Source organism: Columba livia, chromosome 2, assembly GCF_036013475.1.
Source record: "Columba livia isolate bColLiv1 breed racing homer chromosome 2, bColLiv1.pat.W.v2, whole genome shotgun sequence".
Taxonomy (NCBI): Eukaryota; Metazoa; Chordata; class Aves; order Columbiformes; family Columbidae; genus Columba; species Columba livia.
Genome location: NC_088603.1, coordinates 154,190,299 through 154,197,112, shown reverse-complemented (window position 1 = coordinate 154,197,112; position 6,814 = coordinate 154,190,299).

Genomic DNA, 6,814 nt, shown 5'->3' with positions numbered 1-6,814 from the left:
CTTGGCCCAGGATATGAGATTTTTTCATTTTGATGGAGGATGGGAAAGACCAGAGGACCACCAAAAGGCAAGTGTTTTTACGGTGTAGAGCATCTGCTCACAAAACCCCATGTGAGCAGTCCTATTTTTACAATGTGTATTTTGCACGGACATGGACATTTACTAGCAAACCACAGCTGCCTTTTTAGACTGATGGTTACTGGTCTGTGGCTCTGGAGAGTCTTTGGTACAATCTGTGCATTTAAAAATGAAGCAGTCTCAGAACTTTTTTACTTTTTGTGGAAGAACTGTGGTGAAAATGTGTATTACCAAGGAGCCCTGTGGGTGTGTTGTGTGTAAATGGAAGTATTTTTTTTTAGACTTAGCAGATCTGCTTTTCTGCTGTGTGAGTGCATTTGTATAGGCGTGTGAAATGTGATCACAGTGTATTTTCAAGATAAGAAACCAAGCCACTGATGTCCAAATGATTAGCTTAGACTGGTTAATGAGTACCTACATGACAAACAGCAAAGTCTGAAGGAAAGGACTGTTATATATGAAAAAATGAAGCAAAAGATAAGTAGAGGAGGAGAACAGTAAGGTGCCAAAATGAACTGTTACACTTTCTGCTTCAGCTTCCCAAGTAAAATTAGGCAGCTTGTGTTCTGGGTGGTGAGAGCCAGGAGCGCAGGCATTCCCATCAAACTGCATGGAAACAGTGATGGGCTGACCTGGGACCTCTTCTATTTTTTCACAATGACTTGGCATTTTGGCTCTAAAACCTTTTTTTCCAATTACTGGGAACACTGCTAAATTTCAGGGCACTGGGCTGCAATTTTCTATGTTGTTTCTATGTCTTAAATGAGTCTGAACCTTGAGGTTTGAATCTTAAGACTTTTTTGTTTGTTTTCCTTGTGGTTTTAAGTTTTAAGCTTTGAGTTTCTTGTAGAAGTCTTCAGCCAAAATTATTCTCAAAGGCCTGAAAAAGGGAAGGAAAGGAATAGAAACAGAACACAGAAGCATAGGTCTGCTGTGCACAGAAAGGGAAGAGGCCACCGAAAAACAAAAATAAGAAATGTGACCACAGTGGAACAAAGGACTTGTCTCAAGAAGAGGCTGAGAAGAAATTTGGAATGTGGTCAGAGAGAGGAAGAGGAGCTCCTCCATCCTCCAGCTCTGCTGGAGCAACAAGGAAGATGAGGTTCATGAAGAATAGAAATAACCTGTCATTTCCTTTAAAGAAATCAATATCCTGTTGCAACATTCCCTTATGGCAAAGATTGCATTAACATTAGGAAATAAAGCTAACCTAATTAATTTGGGAGGCAAAGGCATGTGTGTCCAGGGCCTACAGCGAGAAGGAGAATGTGGGAACAATAAGAACTCTGTGGTCTGCTCCAGTATGAGTGTGTAAGATGATCTCAAGAAAGCCATCTGCAAAACAAACCAAAGCAAAAAATTTAAGTATCTCACAGCAGGACTGTGAGGCCTTATGGCTGACAGTTTTCAGCTACTACCATGTTAAACTCTCTAGGATAACTTAATAATTTTCTCACATTTGTTCTATACATATTTTTGCCAGGAGTGCTTTGAAAGCTGCCTGAGTCCATAGCTCTCACACCACAGCATCTGTAGGATGACAATTTATATCCGAGGATCACTTTTGTAGAGTCTGTGATCCCCTGGTATCTCTGCAGAAGATCTGAAAAGCTGAGGTGGACTCACTGAAATCCTCACCTTTGTTATAAAACACTCAGTCCTGACCCAGAAAATCTTACCGTCATGTGCAAACCACTGCTTGTTCTGCAGGAATGAAACCTGATGCAGCATGATGTCTGCAACAATGCTGGAGACTCTTTTGTGGGACCTGTGTGGTTTCTGACAGTGAACATGGGCTTGAGGCACTTCACAAGAGCCCCTTTCCTTGGCTATAAAGAGATGTAACAAGCAGCTCTACTGTTCAGGCCAGAAGGATACACAGAGGCAGGTTGACCTATTCTGGTCTTCTACAGGTGTCTGTTAGCTTTCCTGGCTGCCCAGCAAACCCTGTCCGCCCAGACACTGTCAAGTCACAGATGCTTCTTCTTGGGACATGGAAGTTGCTTCATCTTGAGGTGTGACAGGCTGCATGTGGGGACACTCTGGGGCAGACACCTGCCTCCAGACCTGGCATTTGGACACTAGTGATGTAAAGGAACTTCTCAGATACCCTCTGCATGGGAGTTTGCCTCTTCTTCCTCAGAAAACTGCTTTAGTTAAAGCCCTTCTGGGATGGCTGCTTATCCCTTCCCTCCCCTGTCAGGGCAGGGCCTGACCCTTCCTTCCAAAGGCATTACTGGTAATGAGATTTCCAGCTGAAAATGGGTTTCCCTTTGTTAGGAATAGAGATGAAACATGCTTCATTGCACCTGATGAATTATTTCAACATAAACATTTTGGTTACATGTTGCTCTAGCTGGACATTTGTGCCTGTCACCATGGTAAGGGAGAAAAGAATTTCCAGTGAAAATGTGGTGCTCCCTTTCATCCAGATCTCATTGTTAAACAAATGCGCTGCCTTTAAAAGTGTGACATTTATTTGTGCATCTAAAAGGGGTTATTTCCACCCCTGTCTCAGACTACACTTTAAGAAGTAATCATCTTTTTATAGGCTTTTTATAGGCTCCGTCAATTAAGGAGAATAATCTTTATTTCAGTTATTAACATTATTTTGTGTACATGGGTGTGTGAAAATAATAAAATATCTTATTTCAAACCTCACGAGGTTTCAGCAATTATGCCTTTAACAGAAAATCTCAAAAGTCAACAGCCTTATAATGTCTGACTCCTGGGAACCAGAGTAAGGGGAAATTAAACATCCATCTTTGAGTTTAATGGCGTAAAAATATGTGTGTAGATAACAGCCATTATGTGCATAATTCCCTCCTGCTGAAATACAAATCCCAAAAGGTTCACCTCAATCAGGGAAGGTAAAGCCACATCCCACAGCTCCTGCTTGTTTGTATCAGCCCTCACGGGAATACTGCAGAGTGGGCTGTGCCCAGGCAGATATTTCCAGGTGCAAAGCAGCACGTCCCAGGGGAGGAAAGCCTCACCCACTTCTGAATACGCCTTTCTTCTTCTGGGTTGATCCCTAATCATCCCACCCTTCTTCAGCTCCTGATCCCTTTTTTATTTCTTCTTCATCAAGGATATGCAAATGGTGATCTGAGTCACGGCCGCTGCAATAGGAGTTTTGTTTCTTCAGTAAAGTTCTGCGTGAGTGTGTACATTTCTGCTTTACGTGATTGTCTGCACGTCCCTTGGCAGATAGTAAGCATTTCTTCCAAACCACGGCTCACATGTCTAATCACTTCCACTCCAAACTCTTGAGGCTTATTTAGGGACAATATAATAACCAGTTTCTTGCAGGCAAGTGGGCAATGGTCCAGCCAAAAAAGTACAGTGAATCTGCTGGCTGACAGCTAACTCATCTGAAGTTCACAAATAATATTCTAGAGACTCTTGGCAGAAGTAAGACCCAGGCAGACCTGATCTTCTCAGGCTCTCCTGCATTTGGCTTTGCAGGAGATCCTGCACTAAAATTTGGAGGGAGTAGTACTGACAAGGTTGGTTAAGTACTAGGAAAGGGGATCTGCCCACTTTTAGAGATGAAGGTCTTGTATTTGCAAACCAGACCACCATCATTTGAAATTCACAATTTGTTGGCAGGAGATAACTTTGCATTCAGGTTGGCAGAGATTTCAAATTCTTCCAGTCCTGAATTGCTGTTTGTAGGTGTTCACACATAGCCCAGTACAATGGGATCTGCTCCTGCCTGAGGCCAGTTGTAGTGCTCATGGTAAAGAGTAAATGGATACAAACAGACATTTTTTCCAGAGAGCCAGTAAAGTGTGCTTTGCCATTTCAAGTGTCTCCAGTATTTTAAATTTCCCATTCACTGCCAGCCAGCAGTGCACCTGAAGCAGGGTTGGTGAGTCAGTTATGACAGAGCATGTGCTATGACATGATTTGTGACTTTTAGAGCCACTCATCACTGAGTGTTTCTAAGGAGAGGGTGTGGGACAGGACAGACTCTTCAGGCAGTTCAGTAATATTTCTTTACAGTGCACATGATGAAGCTTCCTCATATTATCCGCTATGTCAAGTATTACTTTGATGCACATTATAGTGCGTTCTAGACTGCACCTCTCAACTAGCCTTGAAAAAGACACTCATTGATCCCATGTGATGAGAGTCTTTAGAGCTGTATCTTTTCATATAAACTAATATTTTGGCCATTTTATAGTCCTTCTATTCAAAAATGGCTTAGTATTAAAGGTGTTTCTCTTTGATTTTCTGCTTGCTTATCTATTTGTTTAGTTTCCTGTTTAAAAGTTCTTGCTTTCTTAGGAGCAGCTCTTGTAACTTTTGCCCAAATAAGGAGAGTCATGTCATAATTTTGCTCTGTTGGTGGTGAGGGGATAGAGGAGGAAAAATTGGGAAAGTAGAAAATATTTTTTATTTTACTTAAGCGACATGCTACAATGGTTTTCAATACTTATTTGCAGGCAGAACTGGCCAGTCTGCTGGCATTTATGAGTCATTAGATGCAGACTCCATCCACAGCTGTTAACCAGCACTTCACCCTGGCAGAGGCAAGAAGAAACAGGAAATGGAAAGTCCTGTTGGAATAAACCTGAGGAACAATCAAAATTAGTATAAAACTCAGTGGCAGTTGCTTATAAAACACCAAGTAGCCCAACACACAACACAAGGGCTTGAGCTGGAGCATCAGGAGGTTGGAAGGGCTACTTGCTCCAACTTCTCTTAAATGAGGGCAAATCAACCCACATGTAACTAGTGGGATTGCAGTTGGTACCCAGTCAGAGACAGTGCAGGTATAGGCTGGCAGGGTAGAATGGAGGTGGGTTAGTGGAGAAATCAACTATTTCACTAGTCATCTACTAGCAAAAGAGGGTAAGTCCAAAGATTCAGGAAAAGCCACTTGAAAACCGGTTATAAAAGAGTGTTGCTGTTTCTCTGCAGTGGGTAGGGGATGGCAGGCTGTGGAAGTCATTTTCACAGAATCACAGAATGTTAGGGATTGGAAGGGACCTCGAAAAATCATCTAGTCCAATCTCCCTGCCAGAGCAGGAACTAAAGGAATTGCTAGATGGTTTCTTGTGTAAGATTTCTTTTAAAGCATTCCTTAATGAATGATGTTGGGATGCCTTTTGAGATGAGGCAGAGAGTGCAAGTGAACTTGGTCTGGATTACAAACACTTTTTGCTAGAAGAAGAACCAATATTTGTCCCTGGCAGCACATACAGATGTGGGGCTCTTCACACATCTCACCCAAGCACCCCGCCTTGGGCAGCCCTGGTTTGTTGTTCTGGCACAAATATCTGTTGTTGAACAGATGTTCTGTTGTAAGCTCCCCTAAGCAGCTCCATTTTCCAATCAGAATTGTAACTGGAATTATGTACAGCATATAATTGCAGTGTTTATAAAAGTCTAAAAAACTGGCCTTGCAGCTCAGCGAATTGAGGTCACCCATCAAGCTGCTGCCCTCCCCCCCAGCTTCAAAAAGAGCCAGATGACTTTATTAGAGTCAGCCGTCAAATACATCCTGTTGGCATTACCAGCCAGGCAAGACAGCTAGGATTCTCTTTTGTCACTAACTTATTTTTTGACCAGAAACCAAACCAATGCTTGCTGTATCGTCAAACAGGTAACAGTCTCTCGTGTAACTATAGCAAATTATTATAATACTTATTATAATAATTTATAGATATCTGTCCCTTAAGCCAGCTCATTTGTCATGTTTCCCACTGTCTACGCTGTGACTGTCTTGTTGAGATCATAAGAATTTCGGGCAGGATCTGTCTGTGTTATATGTAGCACTGGTCACCTTAATCATGCCTGACGAGCGAGGTTCTGCTTTTGGTAATTATATTGTATCAATGAAGTCAGCTGTAGGTAACAGGAAAAAAAGTTGTATCATCTCGATCAGTTTTTAATAACTGTGAAGAATCATAATATTATTTTAATTGGAAGTAATCACAACTTTATTTTCCTTGCGCTTGCTTTCAAGACACGTGCAAACATGCTAATACATCAGGACTGGATTGTCTATGCAGTTGTCTAATGAGACATTGGCAATTAGTTTAGGCCTCAGTTTGTTAGATGCAATGGCCCTGCTAGTCAGCAGGTGTAAATCAATATAAAATAGCTTTTGAAAATCTGACCCATAGATTAAAGAGAGCTATATCTGAATCCAAGACTTTGGATATAGCACTGCCTGAATTTAAAAAATGTGGTTTGGATTAAATCTGCAGTCTGCAATGCTAATATAATTACAGCTTCAGAATAAGAAAGCATCAACTTTGTTAAACAAATACGTCTGTGGCAGCAAGAACAGAACTTTTAAACAAAACAAAATAAATCTGTGAGCCTAACAAAAATCTCTTCAGGGACAAGCCATGGTACTTTTTTTCCAAGCGATTTTAAAGTATTTCTCATTTTCTTCCACATTCGAATCATGATAGGGAGATGATTGTCTAATACCAATATCAGAGCATAGTAAATAGATATTACACTATAGACATGCTCGTAGTTTGTCTGAGGTCTACTGTTTTTTGTAGGAGCTTCGGATCTACACATTTTAGTCTATAGACTTGATTGCGAAATCTCTGTAGATAGAAAAGTGAACATAAAATTCAATGTTAAGCTTTAAATGAGGCACTGCAGATCCTTGGATAATGGGCCATGAAGCTAAAATGTGCAAGTGGAGACTTTGCTTCAGCCTCAGCTCTTCAAAGAATCTGCAGTGGCAGAAAATATGTCCACCTAA